We start from the raw sequence: 19,275 nt of genomic DNA, 5'->3' as shown, positions 1-19,275 counted from the left end.
CTATTTGAATAAATCTAGTCTATAAATCATCTGGGCCACAGTAATAACGGACAACAATGGTTTATAGCTCTTCCTTAAATGGCGGCTCGTTCTGTTCTTCAGCCAAAATAGCCATATTCTTTTATTGCTTTTCCATTTGCATGGTGATGCAATTTTAAAGAGTTTTAAACAATTATTTAAGTCCATGTGGAAGAACAAGTCTGTGAAAATCGTATGAAAGCATTACAGGCTTAACTTGGCGTAAGTTGGATATATCCATGATGTTAAGTAAAAATAGCAATTTCCACACTTAAATTCAAAACTCAACTACCGACAATGGTTTCCTAATACTATGGTCACAACCATGGTCGGTTGTTGAGTTTTAAATTGAGAAAAAAATGGTAGTTTTCATCATGAATATGTGTGTGAGGAACAATTCGGAAGTGTGAGGCCCCGAGGAAAAAATGTTCATGTTCCACGGCACATTAAAAAGTTTAACGTAAATATTATCTTCTTCCGAATTTCAAGAAATACGAAATTCGAGTCTCTCGGTTTTCAAGGCCGAAGAGGTGCGTGATGATCACGAATTTACGAGAGATAACATGTAAATCGGGAAAAAATTGGGGTCTTGGTGGGAACCAGGTGGCACGGATGAGATCGCGAGGGAGGGGAGGAAATTGGAATGTGAGACACGAGAATTCCGAAAGGCGAGTGCAAGGAGTAAAAAAAAAATGGGAGAAGAGCAGGCTTCGGCGATGTTGGTTCGTAGAAATCACTATGCGTGACGACAAGTAGACCTGTCCGTTGACATACCCTAGTTACGTGCGGAGAGGTAACGGTGGTGGGGGGGGGGACAGTAAGGATGAGGACGTGAATAATGAGAATGACTAATGACACAGTCAATTAAACGGTGCAACCATTCGAATATACCCAGAGCCGTACACGTGGATAACTTTTTTTCTTTCTTTCGAAAGAACATTCTGAGAGGTTGTGTTTATTTTTTTTAACAACTTCATCTTCATTTTTCATGTGTCATGTCGTACTAATAAATCTCGATACTGTTACTAGTACTGCTATCGTAAGCGAATCAAGTTAGGTATTTAATTATTATATGAAATTTTTCCTGTATATATTTAAAAATTCACGTATGAATTATTTTTAGTTTATTCTCTAAAATCACTTGACGTGCGTTTTTAAATCTATGATATTGTAACGATTCTTCAATCACTTTCATCATGATTTTTCGTTCCAGCAAACTACTCTTGTGAATTCAGCTTAATAAAACCACTAGTCTGTTACCACACACTTTTATTTAAACCGACCACGGTTTCGGCAACTCGTGTCATTATCCTTGGTACGAGTTGCCGAAACCGAATAATGGCACGAGTTGCTGAAACCATGGTCGGTTTAAATAAAGGTGTGTGGAAACAGACAAGTGGTTTTACTAAGCTGAATATCAAAGATTTCCACCGTATCACGCCGGACACTGTATCTTTTACTCATGTAAAATTCCCATTGCTAACCATGAATAATACTAGAAACGGATTTGATAGGAACTTGTCACGATTTAGATTTATAAAAATTTAAATAGTATGAATATTTAGTGTACGCTCAAAGCTTTTCCATGAAAGAAATCTACATTCATGTATTCATGGGTGTATTCTGCTGCACCATATGACGAAATCGAGCTGAATTTGGCTTGGAAATGCGATACGTGGTTTGGCTCTAGTGTAATGCAGATCAGTTGACTGGAGCCAATCATGTCACGGACGAGTCTTACTTTTGGACCTCGAGCTCTTTGGCTTTATAGCGAGGTGATCGGTAAATGTAGACTACGTTATTTATAGTATGAGGACGCTCTCTTAACGTTGCATAATCTCAATGACACAGATCAATTGATTCGTCCTTAAACTCGGAATATTTTCATAATATTCAAATATCCTTATAAATTTATCTAGCATATCGATCCAATGAAAGATAGTCTCCATGGTAGTTGATCCCATTGACCACCTCCTTCTTCGACCGAGTAAAACAAGTATTTATTTACGTGTTGCGAATCGTAACGAGAACGCAATCAATGCTCGACAATTTGAGACGTAACAGTTTTTAACCGTTTGGATTTAGTGCTCAGAGAGGCGATCGACGCGGAAATTTTTTTGCGCTTATCTTTTATAACGGAGTGTTTGGAAGAGTGTGCAAAAACTTAATGCTTACAAATATCATTTGTGGAAGTAGTCGCATTTCTTCCGCTTGCATTCAGCTGGGTCAGTGAACAAATGCTCCATTTACTCAAAAAGAAAACTTGAACTCAAGAATTGTCTCGGTACATGGGGAGAAATTGCGAGCTTGCCAAGAAGTATTGAAATTCCTTGTGCTTTTTTTATTGAAATTTCCGCTTTCTATAAGAAAAGCATGTGCCAATTTTTCCATTCTCCTTGCAGACTGCCATGAACAATATTTTAGGCCATAGGTTGTGGTAAATTATCTCGCATTCAACTAGAGATTATGCATCGTCAATTTTTTTCCAAACTTTAGGACTACCTGATAATTACCTGACTTACTCCACTACAAAAAGTGTGCTATGAACACCGTAGAGCCATATTATTAGGGTACTAATTTCTTTTCAATTGTACTGGAATTGAAATCTGAAGAAGTTTTGGTTGAGGTAGCTTTTACCCTGGCACGTATTTCATTCTTTAGTCCAATAATTCTAACCAGCGGCACTATTATTTCTTCAATGGTGCACGGAGAACATACAAAAATCTTACATATTTACGCGTGAACAGAACTAGGGTGATGTGTTTCGCACTCTTAGTTTTGACTTAGTTTTATTAATATGAAAAAAGCGATTAAATTTTGTTGCCAATATATAATTGCCTGAGAGCAACAAGCACATTTAGAATGAAGCCTTTTGTTTTCACTGAAGCCTTTGATTTTCATACAAGGCTAATGCTTGGAATGGGCGAGATAATATATTCAGAATTATGCGTTTATATTTAGATGCGTGTCATTGCTTAGCTACTTGAACTGGCCTACTTAGACTCTTACATAAATCAAAAGGTGTAATTTGATAACTAAATAAAATTGTTTCGACAGTCATATGTGGTTTTCCTTGTACTGTAAGCAATAATTCAAGTCGATATATTTCCATGCGGTACAATCTTTCGTTTCTCGGGGTAAGAACTTATAATAGGTGTAGAAAATTCGTGATTATTCAAAGACTAGTATTATTTACTAAGACTAAGGTAAGACTAGTATCAAGACTAAGGTAATTATTTCTCTCACCAAAGAGTGAAATATTTAACCATTCACTGCTTAACCCGTGCATCAATCGATCCCAAAATTCATTTCATAACAAATTCAATCATTTTTAGGGCTGTCTATAGTCATTGAGTCATTGATATATTCCTTGCTACTGCCTATATTTAAGACTAAACTCAGCCTCGATATTAATGTGTACCAAACATAGTTACTCCGCTGTAAGTTGTTATGAACTAGCAGACACGTTTCTCCAGTTTTCAACTCCATAATCACGGTAGATTACGTCATATGCAGTCGTTGGGAATGAGTCGCGGGATCACTTTTGTCCACCTATCTTGCGTCGACAAAACAAACTGGCTTCAGTTTTGCGGCGGGGTTTCTTCGCCTGATGCTTTTGATTGAGCGTACTGTTAGTGGTAGTCTATGGAGGGGAAGAATGAGCAAAGATGGGGTGGAGGCTAACTCTGAGAAACGAAGACAGCATGACCGTTAAGATAGGACAGGAAGAACTGAGTAGCCATTAGGAAAGTGAGCTGCGGATGCGAGTGACATAATCGTGTTTTTTTTATCTCTCTTTCTCGGCGTAATGGGTAGAACTTAATACCTGAATTCTGGCCTATCAGAGTAATTTAGGTAGCCATTTTATGGAAAATGATGTTCTTAGCCGACATAACAACCAATTCATTCCTTCCGCCGCGGCGCGACGCGTAGGATAGTTTATTGCACAATTAGAGGAAACACCCTGGCTCAATTTTTTTTTGTAAACACCAAATTATCTTTTGAATAGCGCTTTCGTGTTTTGCCTAATGAGGCAATACATTTCATAAATAGTGCAATGTTCATAATTTGTGCATATTCGACGTTTCACCATAAATACTTGTCGAATAAATCAACGTCTTTTAATTTTCCTACTAATTCTTCTGTCCTATGCTAAAATAAAGAGAAAATTTGGCACTTGGATAATATTCCAATTTGAGTCATTCAAAATGCTAAATCAGATGCTTGCTTTTTAACTAGGGAAGTAGATGTTTTAGGATGCCTTTCTTAATATTTGATTTTAATAGAATATAGGAGTCGAGTGTGGAATTGCATTTTTCGCTAGAATAATACATTTACATAATCTCAGAGTAAAGAGAGGTGTATCTGCATTAATGGGTACATAAATTACGTCGCTATATTAGTGTGAGAGTTTTAATCGGCAAATCAAAGTTTCTATTCAACCCCTTGTGAGAATTTGGCGAACCTTACCACGATAGGCATGTATTTATTTAAAATCAACATTGATGAAATGATTCATTCACTGAACTTATCTAATTATTTTACCTTATTCTTATCAACTGCAGATCGATACGCAAAGTGTCGACAATAGTATATCTGGTTTCAGCGCAGCGCTCTTCAAAATCTTTCTGACTTGATCAAATTCGTGTACTTCCATGAACTAAGGCGTTTCCTCATTGGCTAAGGGTAGCCGGATGGTTAGGGGGGTGGTACATTGGGTTGGTATTAGTCTCCTCCGGAAGACTAGCACCTTGGTTACTGATGCAAAACATGCTAACATCACGCGCCCGGAATCATTATTAACCCCTCCTCAAAATCAGCCACCAATTCCTTAAGATTATAATAATAATAGGCGATAACGATTAGATTTATAATGGATTAAAAAGGTGTAATCTACTAAGAACGCTAGGTTTTTTGCGTAAGCTAGCAGGTAATTTCGTGTTTGTATTTTTTCTGTGTTAGTGAGACGTGGAAGATTTATATGAAATGGAATAATCATTAAATATGATGAGACAGTATGGTGGATACTAAGTAGATCAATGAAATAATCTACGGCGATATGTAGCGAGTAACACAGGGAGCCGTACAATTCTCAAACTCGGCCGGGAGAGAGAATACTTAGCGGAGCTTATTTTAGAACATTATGACATAATGAGGACGATTTTATGACATTATTTAGAGAAAAGAACTGTATAAAGAGGTCACTAAAGAGGTAGATGGAGTACATCAAATAGTAAAGGCTAACAATAATTTATTTTTGGCATTCGTTACGAGATAGGCAGAATTTCTTCATAATTTTTTTCAGGAAATAATTCCTGAAAATGTGTATCATCATGTTCAAGATTTTCTCTTCCAATTTACAAGGGCGCACCTACGCATAAGAACTTCTGAAAATGTTTTAGAAGAAACAATTTTGGCATTGATTTGAATGGCAGTGCATGTTCTCCATTGGTTTGAGGTGACAGATTGCATGTACGGCGTGTGTTATGGGATGAAGGGAAGAACCTCACTCCCCTCCAGTGGATATCGTCTTCAACGGTGTAATGCTCGGTTCCGCTGCGAGGAGAGGGGCGTGTCGGGAGGAGGGGGAGGGGAGAGAGTGCTTTGGGCAGCGGACGCGTGCGGACTGACCGAGGGAGATGATGGAGTGGAGGAGCGGAATAGCGGGGCCTCTCGAGGCCACCGTTGTGCTCGTCGCAGCACCGAGACACCGTGACGATATCGGATATCTTGCAATTACCCTTCTACTGCATTTATGGCCGTGAATTAGGAAGAGAAAAAAAATTAAGACGCTCTTCAGCCATCGCCGGAATGGAAGAGATTTCTACCTGTGAATGCACTTTCCAAAACAAATATTTGTCTCGTATTTAGTAGATAAAGTAATTTCACTCTCACGAATGACGGTTCTTGATACACTTTATCTAAATAAGTGTACATAAATTCCGAAAAATGCACTGTATTGGTCAGTGAGATATGTAAGATTTATGAGGGCGGTATTTACAATAACAACTGAATGTATGCTAGCTAATTAAATAGTAAAATACGAGGCATGCATACTAACCTGCCACATTTCATGAAAATCCCTTGTATTGTAATTGTAAAAAAAATAATTTCCCAGCGGTTATAGTCTCTCTAGCTTTCTATTCAACGAATGTATTTTGTCTCCAGTTACGGGGGGAATCGTCAGCTAATGTCTCACGCCATCATTTTGTTTTAAAATATCTAATGATTATGGTCATCACGTTATCATATACTACTCCGCAGAATCATTTTTATGAAATACAAAATAAATGATCGAGTTTCATTCTGTTTACAATTTTCAATAGTGTGCGTAAAGTTATTAAAATTTGTACTCGAACAAGACGGTAACGTAAGAAAGATTTTGGTCATTAAGGCCTAAATAGATTGGAATTCGGTTGATAAAACTATTGAAGCTCTTATGACATTTATTATTGGAATTTATCTAATGCATATACTCAAACGAGTCATATTGGTGCCTAATTTCTAATGACTAGGCGCTTTTTTACGTAACTACCGCGGTTATGGTGAAGGATGCTTCATAAAGTCAAAAAAATATGTATCTTAGAGTCAATATTTGGCCGAGCTGTCTAACTGGGATAGTAAAGCACGGCATGAAACAAGTGACTTTGCACGCAGTCACGCGTACCCGCGCAAATTTATATGCATAAAAAAATGTAGTTTACCATGAAAAAAATTTGGCTGAGCCGGGATTCTAACCTGGATCTCATGATTGCCGGTCAGGCGTTTGAATTGCAGGTCAAATGAGGGTAACACCAGGGATGGCAAGTGAAACGAAACGAAAATGGTTCGTTTCGACCCGGAGGGAAACGAAAATACGAGGCCTAGGTTTAGTTTCGTTCCTGCACGAAATTAAAATCACCAAGGAGCTTAGTTTCGACCCCGGACGAAACTTTAATCCCGGGAATGAAACTAAATAAATCGAAACTCCGCTGCTCACAGTTAAGTTTCAAACCCCGAAGCACGAATATTACACAACAGGATCCTCAAGTCGGCCTCAAAATGTGTTGTCAACCACAGCGCACTTAAATGGGTTTACAAAAGCCACCACTAGTGTCGCTGACGGATAAATTGATCCGAATTTCACGGGGAAATAAGGTATTATTAAGGGTTTCGACCAAAATTTATGAACATGATGATGTGATCTATCAAATTCATTACTTTCCAATGCTTTTCCTCGCAATTAAAGCATTACAATGCAAGATATTGAAAAAAAAAGTGGATCGTATTGCACTCATCACCGCGCCGCGGATATTTTTGAAAACCTATTAAAATGCGACCGAAGTGGCAACAGAAATCAGACTTCTATGGGATGATATTGGGCCTCCTCTATTCATTCCCCTTGCCCCGAAGTTAAGTGGAGGGGGATAATAGGGAATAATGTCGATCCATTACGTTTGACATACGTGTAAAGAGGTTAAAATATTTAGCTTAAAAATCGAATGGCCCGTTTGCGTTCACCGTTCTCCTGTTAGTGGTAAAAATATGAGTTCCCAATGCATCTAACGTCAGTAGTAGGCCGAACCTCTACTTCATTCAACCATACTTCGTACTCGTTGTGTGGGTCGAAACTAAGCCGTTCGAAGGTGAAGCATGTGGTCCCTCCGGTACGAAACATCATCTGTGTTTCGTTTCATCCCAGTTAAGTTTTGACCTGAAGTAGTTTTGTCTCCGATTTCGTTTCAACCCTGAGTTTAGCTCCCCGGGTTTGGATCCCATTTCAATTCGCTTCTACATTTCGCTCCTGGGAACGAAACTAATGAAATTTTTACTGGTTTTGACTTTCGTACAGTTTCCATTGCCATGCCTAAGTAACACTAAATCATTTTCAAATGTGTGGTATTCCATAAGGTTTCTTGGTTAGTTAACTTTTACTTACTTTAGCACTTCTTTTTTTCATAAAGCGACTTGGTTATCGATGAGTAATCTTCATCAAGAGTTAATTGATATAATTATTATTATAATATTCTCCTAATGGTGACGATTACTGATCAAAATCCGCGTCGCTTTATGTAAAAAAGAGATGGTATAATTACAGGTTAACTAACCGAGAAACCAAATAAGAATTGTTTTATTTGTTATAGTTACCGTAAAACAATAAAATAGCACAATTAGAAAATGTTTTGTTACGTTTAACAGGGAAAACCCCTTGTATTTCGCTGAAATCGATTGTAATTCCGTAGAGTCGGATCAAAACATGCTCCGATTCCGTGTAGGCGGCGTCCATTCGTGACCCACTCGAACGATATCTCGTATTCTTCGGTTGCGTTCACCGAGTCCTTTCGCTGTTACGAAATTCTTACCGGACGCACACCCGCGTTTTACTCTCTCCCTCGAACACATTTGCACGCCGGGAGAATCACAAACGAGCCAAACCGAGTCCAAATGGGAGTGAGAAAGCTATTTCGACCTCCGACTTGGCAGTGAAAGAAGGCCGGTGGTAAAACACGGCGATGAATTGGACCCCTCGCAGATGCATAAATGTTTTGAAAATATTGGATTGATATTCGGAGTGGGCAGGGGATGGAAAAGCCTTAAATTGTAAAGTAGCGACGCAGCAACAACTGCGTAGCGCTACGAGACGGTATCTGCCTTCCAAATTTAGTATTTGACATTGAAAGAATTGAGTTTCCAAACACGCCCATTTCGTTTCGTGACAAGTTTCAGGAATTTGCCTACCGGTTTTTAAATGCAATGATTATGTATTACGATGTAATGAGCAATTAGGAATAACGATGGATAAACTAGGACTCAAATGCTCCATAAAAATCTATTTTAACCGGTTTAATACTATTAAGGAAAATATATTCTTGCACCAAGTTTGAGGTAGCAAAATCCGATATCACGAAATATGTATGATAGGATTACTATGGCGATGGATTTGGTTTTTTTGCTTAACAATCCATATAGAAATTTAATTGTCATTAAATTTAATGCTCACGTAAAAGGAGAAGTATTTTGTGTGTTACGGAATCTATTGCTTCGCTTACTTGTTTCCATTTCCCGTAATAATACCGAAGTTGTTTGTCTTGAGATTTGAAATACCGCAGCCACCGAGAGGGCTGTTTTATATATTTATACTGTGAACGCAGATGATCAAGCCAGGTTATGTGGGAACCTAAAATTGCCATCTACGCCAAGATATTTGCATTGGCCCGTTTAATACTTTCGCTGGAACCTAAGTCGCAACATTGTGAATTGGTCCAAGCGACCGAACGCTCCTTAAGCTTTGGGCCGAGATTAAGCGGTTGGTTGGCTTCCCTCCACCCCCCCCCTGAAATGAAGGAAACGGGGGCAACGCTCTCGTCCTCGATTATTGAAGTTCAACGGTTCCGCCAATCGCTCCGCCAGAATGATGGGAATCGTCGTGAAGACTGATCACCTCGGCGTCGTATTCGGAGAATGCCGGCCAGGGCTCATTGAAACCGCCCCATTTCAATGCGGCCGTGGAATATTTCTGTGCGGCGCGGTAAAGCGGTTGCCTTGGCATTCCTACGACGACTCCATTTACTACGTTTCCGTGGTGAGACGTTTGTGGGTTTTATCATTTGCCCTGGACCGGACACGTAACGACTGCAGTCATGATCATTATCTGAGGGTTGTACCGAGTATAGCAGGCGACTTTAGTCGCAAACTAATCTTTTGATTCTTCTTCCACGATGTGACTCCTAAATGGTCGCCTAATTCTGGCAGTATATTCATGTTTATCAATACAGAATATATACCAATACTTTTCTAAACTAAATCGTAGTGTATTTAAAAAAAACACCTTAGCTGAATATTTGCTTCTTTTCATTACGATCAAATACAAGGCGTGAACCAAAGAGCAATCGTATCCTATCATAACAATCATATTTCATCTTTATAGCGATTATCGACGAGCTCGCCTCTCCTTTAGAACCATGGGGCTCAAATAGCTCTCACAGTGAATAGCATGCGGCAATAACACTTATTTTTAATGAGGGGGCATACCACGACGCTGGAATCCAGTTTATATAATATAGGACACACTTATCGCATGTTCTGCTTTCTAACGACTAGACTAAGCAATCGTTTTTCGCCAATGCCATGTTTACCTTTTTATTAACGCACTATATAACGCGGAAAATTGAAAAGCACTTTTATTTTTCACGTTATTTTACAACAGAAAGGTGAATAAATAAAAATGATGCATGTGGTCCTTAATGGTGTTAGCAGATAAATTATTCATGAATGGGAGGAAATATGTGGAAATTAAAGTGAATATGTATTATGAATATAGCAAATAATTCTATTTTTTTAAGCTTTTACGACAAACCATAGTATAAGGACCTAGAAGTAGTAACAGTATTGTTCTGAATTCTTCGAAGCCGTAACCTTGATGATAATGAGATAAAACTCCCAAGGAATTACTTTTCATTCTAGATGATATTAATTGACGTTATGTTTATCCAAAACAATCTTGTCTGCCTTACTTCAGCGATGGCTAATTAATGCAACGGCGATGATTGGCACTTAAATTCTCTATTATGTATTGTATTCTAAACTTATAGGTTGTATTTTCTATTTAATTGTAGGCGCATATGTAGGTGTTAATTGATGTTCTCATAAAATGTCCTTGAATGCGCTCGCTATTTTTACGATGCATCAATAATGCAAAGCTTTACGTAGGGAGGAATAGCCTCATGAAGACGCATCTGAGAATGCAGTGAGAAGATTCTGATGATAGGATACGTTCTATCAAGCCAATTTCAATGCCGTTTGAAAAGTAGGCGGGTACATTTGCTATGAAAGTAGTCTATTTCAAGTTAGATAACCCACTAACTGTGTCCCATAGACCATACCAGTGACAAGAAACTGTTCTGTAAGCAAGGAGGGGCAACATCCCTTAGAAGGCCCGTCCTTCGCAAGGAAAACGGCCCGGGGAAAATCCAATCCGATCCAGAGCTCCGAAAGCGCAGCGTCACCGTGGATCACCTGCTGCTAAATTTAGCACGCCATTTAAAAGGTGCTTAGGCCGTCCGTTGTATCTCGCGCAATAAGGACGACGGGGGACTGCAGCCGAAAAAAATTGACGGTGAGAAATTCATAAATTACGAGTATAATACTCTTCGGATTAAAGTGACACCCGACCATGCATCGCTTGATTCCGATAAGCTCTTTTTAAAATTGGCAACCGAGAGTGACTTTTGAGAGACAGGGGATGAAAAATGACGTCCGAGGAATTTTTAATTACATATTCAACCCGTGTGTGTATCAACGAGCAGGTATCTCGGAAGCCACGTCTCGGAACGATTTCGCTCGTTAAAGGTACTCCAATGTCGAGTACGCGAAAAATCCGTCGCCTTCCAGGTACGGCCAACTTCCGCCCACAAGCCGGCTGTAAATGTCGACAACCCTGACGATAATGGCTCTTGCAAAAGGCGTCTCTCAGTCCGATCACTCCTGCCTCGCCCTTTTACGCAATGGCCTTAAAGAGAATGCAGCGCCCACACCTGTCGCGGAAGGCCGGGCCTCGGGTTTTATATTTTAATTTTTCACTCTTCAAAAGCCTATCTTTATCTAGATCTTAGAATTTATTCCAACAATGTGATAAAAACCTTACATGTACCTTGACTGTCAAATCTTTATGCGTTCTATATCGTTGTTACTAGAGTTTCGCCTATTTACTACCTTCTGCCTTGAGATACATTTATGTAACTTCACTTGCTAAAAAAGCAGCGAACATTTTTAATGGCAGATTTTCTGTCCTTCGTTCCATTTATTTTTTGAGTGGCGGAATTTAATGTAAAAATAACTTTGGTGTCCATCCTTTATCTATCTTCTAATATCTAATTTTAGTTGCCTCTTTTGGTATAATTGTGTATTTATATATTCCTATTTAGCGTTTTTTTTATTCCGCCGGGATTATTTCATTTGTTCAAATTATGGCTAATGTAAATAAGTGTTTACTTTAAGGCTGTATAATTAAAATGAAAAACCTTACTATGATTAAATTCTTTTCGGGCTGACTAAATGTCTAACTGGAAGAAAAATTTATGTGTAATGCCTTTGTTTCGCATGTGTGTTAGATTGGGCCCATTAGCGTCTTTTCTCTCAAAAAATAATAGACTGTATTGCTGGAAGGATGCAAACATTTTGTGAATATGAATTTTTTCAAGATTAATGTGAAAAATTTTAGTAGGTAGTGTAATAGTATACATTCTATAGTTCTTATCATTATAAAATTCTATTGGTCTGATTATGATAAAAACTTAATCGTTTGCAGAATTTCATGTTCGTTAGTATGGATAAGGAAAGGCATAATCTATATTCTGCGTGCATCAATATTTTCCTGAATATAGAATCAACTCATTTATCCTTTTATAAAAATACATGGTTGTGAGAAACTGAGAACGGATGCTTCCCCTCAATAAGATTGAGCGATAAATTGACGCAAATGAAACTTTGCAATTCACATGTTTTAGAATGTTTCACCAAGAATTTATAGCTAAAAAAATACTTTTCCTATATTTAATCAAGAAATCTTTTGTTACTTATGAAAAAATCAATGTATTTCAGATTACAAATAAGTGGAACTAAATTAGATGTGGAAAAATTTAACATTTTGCACACTAACTGCTTTTATTTTATGCAATAAGTTTTAGAAGGTTTATGAGCCAACCTCAAAGAACAATTTGCGCCAGTTGCTTACAATTACAGTGCTAATTTTATGAAATTGAAAATGAAAGAAATAAGAATAAACTTGTTAGGTTCACTAATATTCTGCATACATTAACGTTTTCCTGAATATACATTCAAGTTATATATTATTTGATAAAAAACACTTGGTTGCGAGAGACTGAGAGTTAACATTTATTACAATGCTTTCAATTCAAATTTTAAAAATGTTTCACCGCGAATTAATTACTCCAAACAAATACCATTTCATCGATATTACGTAAATATAAGACTAATAGAATACCTAGAAAATTCAATTCTTTCATTCGTCCATAATGGAGAGGTTCTACAAAATTAAGCCGTAATTCATAGTTATAATAGCTAAGTGTTGCAAGGGCAACACCACTCGGAAGATATCGAGGGCCTTGACATAAATATTGAATTTGTTTCGATTGAATATAACAATACTCCCTTCATTAAAACTTTAAACCGTAATATAGGTTAGCATATAGCTATTTTATATAAATATTGGTACGTCACGTGTTCAAACTAGTAAGTAAACCCATCTCATGCAATCCATAATTAATGCTTTCCTGGGTTTATAAATTGATCTATCTGTTTATTCAATTTTTAGGCATGAATTTCCTTTAATATTATAGCTTATATAAGGTTCATCAGCAAATTTAAGTGAATGGAAGCTGTGTTTACGTTCGTGGACGGATCCGTAATAAACAAGAATGAAATAATCAACGAAGAAGTCATAGCAGCGGGTTCCGTTGTCGGAGCTAACGTAACGCACCTTCGTGTCAAAGCAGGGGTGTTGTCGCTCAGTGGTTATGAGCGGAATGTTCAACCGCAAATGACCGTGGCCTCGGCGGAATTCGAACGGCGACCTTGCGGTTAGGCAGAACCTTCGCAAGGCATTAATCTCACTCGCTGCACGAATAAAGTTCCGAGAAGTCGTCGTTGTTTATTTTCGTCCTTTGTTTACGTGTCGGTCAACGAGGAAACTTTTCCCTGGAGAAAAACCGGATAGACGGGTCAATATTTATTTTTGTGGCAAACAGAACGTTCTATTGATGCACTTGATCATCCCTTCATTTTTTAATAAATTTCGTGTCAGAATTAAACTTTAAACAATAATCCAAAATTGAAGATAATCATACGCCACGCTAGATATTAGCCGGATTAGAATTGTGATAACCAGCCTTGTGCTGGCGGTAAGACCTTTAAATATTTTACGTTTCGTGCCAAAATATTTTGCGTTAAATGAAGGTAATTTCTTATCGATTCTTCTGCTATTTACTCTCCATATGGTGCTAAAACTCCAATTATACTGAATAGATGTATACGAGTAATAGAAAAAGTTGGTGCGGTAATTTCTATAAAAAAGTTTTAATTCTTTTATTGAATAAATCATCATCAATTGCACTATTTTTTCAATATAATTCCGACTGTCTCAAAATCCCTCGACTACGATTTCGTTCTGATGAAAAGGTAACAAAACAGGTTCCTACAATTAATTTCTTAACCTCAAACCCACCGGTATAATCATTGGAAAATGCGAAGATGAATATCAAATATAAGTTTATAAAGCCATTATAAATAATTTTCCTCAGTTTTTGGATATATTACAATGTACTTCAGTAACTTTTCAACGACCAATTTCATTGCGATTGCATTTAATCTGACTATTGCAATTAAAAATAAATTCATTCGTTGTTAATTGTATTCTGATGAATTAATATTAGTGCGTTATCAGTTTTACATTCTTATTTTATAGAATTACCCAAATTTTTTCGAATGCAACCAGGATAAATTTATGATTTACGATGTTAGTTTTGAAAAGTTCAATTCTGTACGTTTTTGTTTTGAATGTAGATATGTACGCTGCACGCAGATACCTAGCATAAGATTTACGTGTATTTTTTCCTAACTCATCTCTCTTAATTAAAAACCGTTGATTGGGAACATTTCTATCTTATAGTTTAACTAAATTCTTAAAATATGCGGGGAATTGGAATCGACGACTGGGCTGGCAAGTTAGCCGAGGCGGGGAGGAGAGTGAATAGTGGGTGCCGCCACTAGGTGCTGTTGGCGCGGGCAGGAATTCCGCATCGCTCTATTGAGGCCACGGACTAACTTCTGTACCTACTACAACGAGAGCACATCCCGGATGGATGTCTCGGCTGCTTGAGCAAGAAAGAGGAATATATTCGCGCATCTTCCGTGTGCAGTTTGCTGGCATCAAATGTTTACGAAAATTTTTCTCGCGACATTGTGTGTAAGAGATAGATTTAGTTTTTTATTGTGTTTATCAATAAATGACCATGCTAACAGAATGCTTTTACCATATTGTATTAAGTAAGCAAGAAAAGTGAGTGTTTTGTCTATAAACATAGTTCTGTGGGTACTCCATAATCTGTGCAAAAGTTAAAAGTTTAATGCACCTAATGAATGAGCAATGGTAACGGTAATAATAAATTTAACTACACTGATTTTCATCCTTAAATACTTTCACTCGTTATACTAAATTTTTCTACGAGTTAATTTTTAATCCGTACTTTTAAAAAGAAGTATCTTAAAAGATTTTTCATTTCGGTCGGTACTCGATGGTTGTGAAAGCATTCATATCGGAAGAAAATCGGAAACGTTAGCCATCACTCTGGCCCTAATAACTAACGCGCTTTCCCTTTAAAAATATACATGCACCCTTGCCGGATCTTCCTCCCAATTGTCGCTCGTTTACTAGCTCTTTTCTCCTACGGCAAACCGAAAATAAATTCAGATATACAGGCTAGCAGGTCTCACCGTTATCCACGCGGCGAATGTGGGTTCCTCTTGATCGCGGTAAGGTTGTACCTCGGAAAGGATTTTTCACACTGGGTGCTCCGCACTCCCACGTTAACTCCGAGCCGAGACGAACGAAGTCCGCCTATTATGGAAGCTGCAATCCGGGCAATCGGCGTCTTCTAAAAGCGGCAAATAAATCAAGTCGAACCCCCCGTGTTTTTTTCTCTCCTCTGGCGGAGGAAGAGATGTCTCAAGTCCCTCGATTGATCGGGCGTTGAAGTCACCTGCGTTGTTACCGCTCACGTACCCGGTATCCTTTCTCGATCCTACGGCTTAAAGTCAGGATTTTCCGACCGCTGAGCATGGGAAAGCATGGGAGATTTGCGAGGGGCATCGATTCCCGGCTGAGGTTTGAACTATCGCCGGCGCGAAGCTTTTTCTGGCCAAGAGAGAAAGGGTGTCGGGCAGGCCCAGAGACGGAGCCGCAGTCTCTTCGTCGGATGTGGGTCGCCCCGGCCGTGGATCCCCTACGGCTGTCGGGAATGGGGAAACAAACCGGGCCCCGGGAGACCGGTCGTCTCTTCAATGGAGAGAGACTCGTCGATGACCGAGCCGATGTGTGGTTTTTTGAAGACGGAGAGGCGGGCTTCACTGAAATGCAACCATCGAAAGATCACCAGTCCCCAGATCTCACGGTACCGGTACAATTTTCTACCGCGCCGGTTTTCATCGGACAAAAATTAGGCATGCAGCAAATTTGCGATATCCTTTTCTTTACTTACAATTCAGTGCGTTTTGTGATGCCCTCCTGGGATATTTAATTGGGCACCAACACCTCTAGTGGCCAAGACAACACTTCTGTTGATGAGTCACTTTTGTAGAACAATTGTTACACCTCTTGTCTCTGCCAATGGAATTTTTTTGTTTATTTTAATTGTCTTATATAGTTTCACCGTAAAAAAATCACTTTGTCACTTAGTCCAGGGTTTATTGACAATTTTTCCAATTTGGAATGATGTTCTTCTATTTGTCTCATCCAAAGCTTAAGGAACACAACGGAACACGTCGGCATAGGCCATTGCTCACGTTCGCACGATTAATCCAGTGAGGCATAATTGGCACACAGACACTCACACATGCACTCAAACTTGAAAACAAGCACACGCCTGTCCGGCGAAATCGGTAAACAAGCTGGGACACTTATTTTTTTCTCTCTCCCTCAACGACACGAGTCCTCTTCATTAGGTTTCATTTTCTCCCTTCGTGACGCCCTCATCACTGGAGGGCCAGGAGGGAAGGCGGGGCAATTAGGAGGCGAGTAATGGGAGAGTACACAAAACGGTCGGAAAGCACGTAGCAATCCCCTAAAATGCCTCCCGGGATACGCGTTGAACATGTGCGCTCATAGGACGGCGCGCGCCCGTCCGGGAGATGCTATATATGTTTTTTGTATACGTCCCGCGGTACGTCCGTGAGGACTCGAAGTCTTTAAGCACTCCCCGTGACGATGTTTCCTTTGCGGTTCTCATTCGCTAACTGAAACACACGGCAGGAGTAGAACCGGGCTGGCGGCTCACCTGTGCCGGCGTCGGAAGGGGCGGGAAAGCGGCTCCGGGGAGGGGAGGGTGGAGATGAAGTAGGGGAGGCGGCAGGGGCGGTGGATGGGGCTCTGATGGTGAAGTAGCTGTGGTGTGGGGTGGGGGTTTGGTTTTTTTTTGTCGGAGGGGAAGGGAGTCTCTTGAGTTGGGGCAGAATCCTCGTGGAAGGGGTGAAAGTAGGCTAGTGTGACGTGGGATGGGGCGCCAGCAGGGGAGTGGGTAGCGTGGAGTGGTGTGGGGTTGGTTTTACGGGGTGGGGGAGGGTACAGAGACAGGTGCTAGTGGGGGTGGAAGGGCTCCTTGAGAGAGCACAGCAGAAGCCGAAAGGGAGGCAGGATAACGAGACACTCTGGACGACTTTCTCGTCCTCTCATGTCCTTCATAGTCAGTTGTTCAGTGCGAAGATCGGTCCACATCAACCATCCATGCCTTCCTATTCCTCTCCTTCCTTGCTCGTAGGTTCGCATCCACACCTCTCATCTTCTATTTACTACTACCGGCTTTTCTCACGAGCATTGTATTAACTGAAGGTAGAAATCATAGCCGTTCTACAATAATAGCGCTGCCAAGTAGCATTGGCATTGTTTTAATATCTCATTGTCAGTCACATCTCAGTTGTTCCACCTTAATTCAAAACTGGTTAATTTATTTTAGCCCGATCTTCTTCCGCAGTAACAGCTATTATGCTCTGATTACAGCGTAAAAATGGAGAGAAGATTCTCAGGTGCTAATCATTCGAATAAAATAATACTCTAGCTAAAATGTTCTCTAGTTGCGACTGTTACTCTCCACTAACAGTGAAGTATGTTTTACGTGTTTGTGAGCGGTATCGTGTCCGGGCAATTTGAAGGAATTATTAGGAAGAAATTGACAACGCAATAGATTTACTAAAATAATCTAATCTTTTGTAAGGCGTGTCATAACATTTATAATTTCCTATAAGTAGCCACCTACGAGCTTTCAAATGAAGGAATGAATAATAAATTGCTTATATCGAGAGAATAGGATCTTTTAAAATACGACAGAATCAACGTCAATTGACCATTAATCTCGAAATATCCTATAAATAAGCCCTTATGATCTCAAATTATGTCAAACCGTAGGATTATAAAACTTCTTAAGGTTATAATTTTTTTTAAATACGTATATTGCCTTTATTAGCATATACCACTTGATCCTTCTAAGCCATATGGCTTGTCAGAAGGTTCCATTTATCCTATACTGGTATAGTGGCGCATTGAAAGCATAGCATTTATATTACATTTAAAGTTTCAACTTTATAAAAAAAAAAAAAACAATTACAGAACGCACAATTTTTTAGGAACTTTGAAACCAAAATATAAGAATTTTATGTAATATGTACATTTCAGATTAATTAAAGAAATTACAAGTTTAAAGTTTCACTAATTAATCATTCTTTCACTTTTTATTTTAATTTCGGCGAAAGATTATCGATTTTTTAAATGACTAATGTTACCTAGGTTTTGACTATGAAGCTATCCATGATCTTAATTATCCTGCATATTCCTTGAGAGTCGGTGACCTTCAATCTTTACATGAATTTGGTGAAATAATTTTTAAGGGAAACTTTCCAAGCTTAATTTTACCAGCGCCAGTGAATGACTTTTTCTGCAGGTATTTTTGAGATTAGCATAGGCGGACATGGTTTCCTTATTTTCATTATATTTGTCAGGTTCTTTATTTCAATGGTTAACTGAAACTATATGCATCAAACAGAGACGTTTTATTTGTTGGTATGTGGCATTGAGTTCTTCTGTCGAGATACATTGAGCAGTAAAGTTATATTTTTTCCCCGTTTGGTCTATAAAGTTCTTTGGCCAATTTCCTATTTGTGCCAAGTTTGGTTGCGGCTGTTTTGTTCATTTTTCTTACTCAGTATCTTTCACGATCATGTGACTTTACTTATTCTAAATGCTTTTATTGTTCATAGTATAAGTTTGAATTTTTTTGAATGAGTTAACGGGTAAAACGGCCTGACTTTACCCCAGGCGGCCTGACTTTTCCCCACCCTGTCATCAATGTTTCATTTCATAGAAATGGATACTATGTTGTCGATTGGGAGAGTATTTTTTATTTTTCTTGGATTCTTTGGCAACACTGCAAGACATTAAAAGGTTTTTCCAGTAGTCTTGCATGTTCTAGTGAAGGGTGCTGTTGATTTTGTGAG

General features: G+C 38.9%; 1 protein-coding gene across 2 annotated transcripts in view; it reads right to left on the bottom strand.

Moving 5' to 3' along the window:
* LOC124155687 overlaps positions 1-17,021 on the bottom strand; it is a 98,609-nt gene extending 81,588 nt beyond the window's left edge. The window contains exon 1 of one of the 2 annotated variants that reach the window (XM_046529714.1): positions 16,272-17,021. The gene's annotated coding sequence lies outside the window, so the exon portion shown is untranslated. The other variant, XM_046529715.1, reaches the window with a different exon arrangement.
* Positions 17,022-19,275: the final 2,254 nt, after the last annotated feature.

This window comes from Ischnura elegans, chromosome 3, assembly GCF_921293095.1.
Source record: "Ischnura elegans chromosome 3, ioIscEleg1.1, whole genome shotgun sequence".
NCBI classification, from domain to species: Eukaryota; Metazoa; Arthropoda; class Insecta; order Odonata; family Coenagrionidae; genus Ischnura; species Ischnura elegans.
Note: the sequence above shows the minus strand (reverse complement) of the source record. Positions and strands in the feature narration are given on the sequence as shown.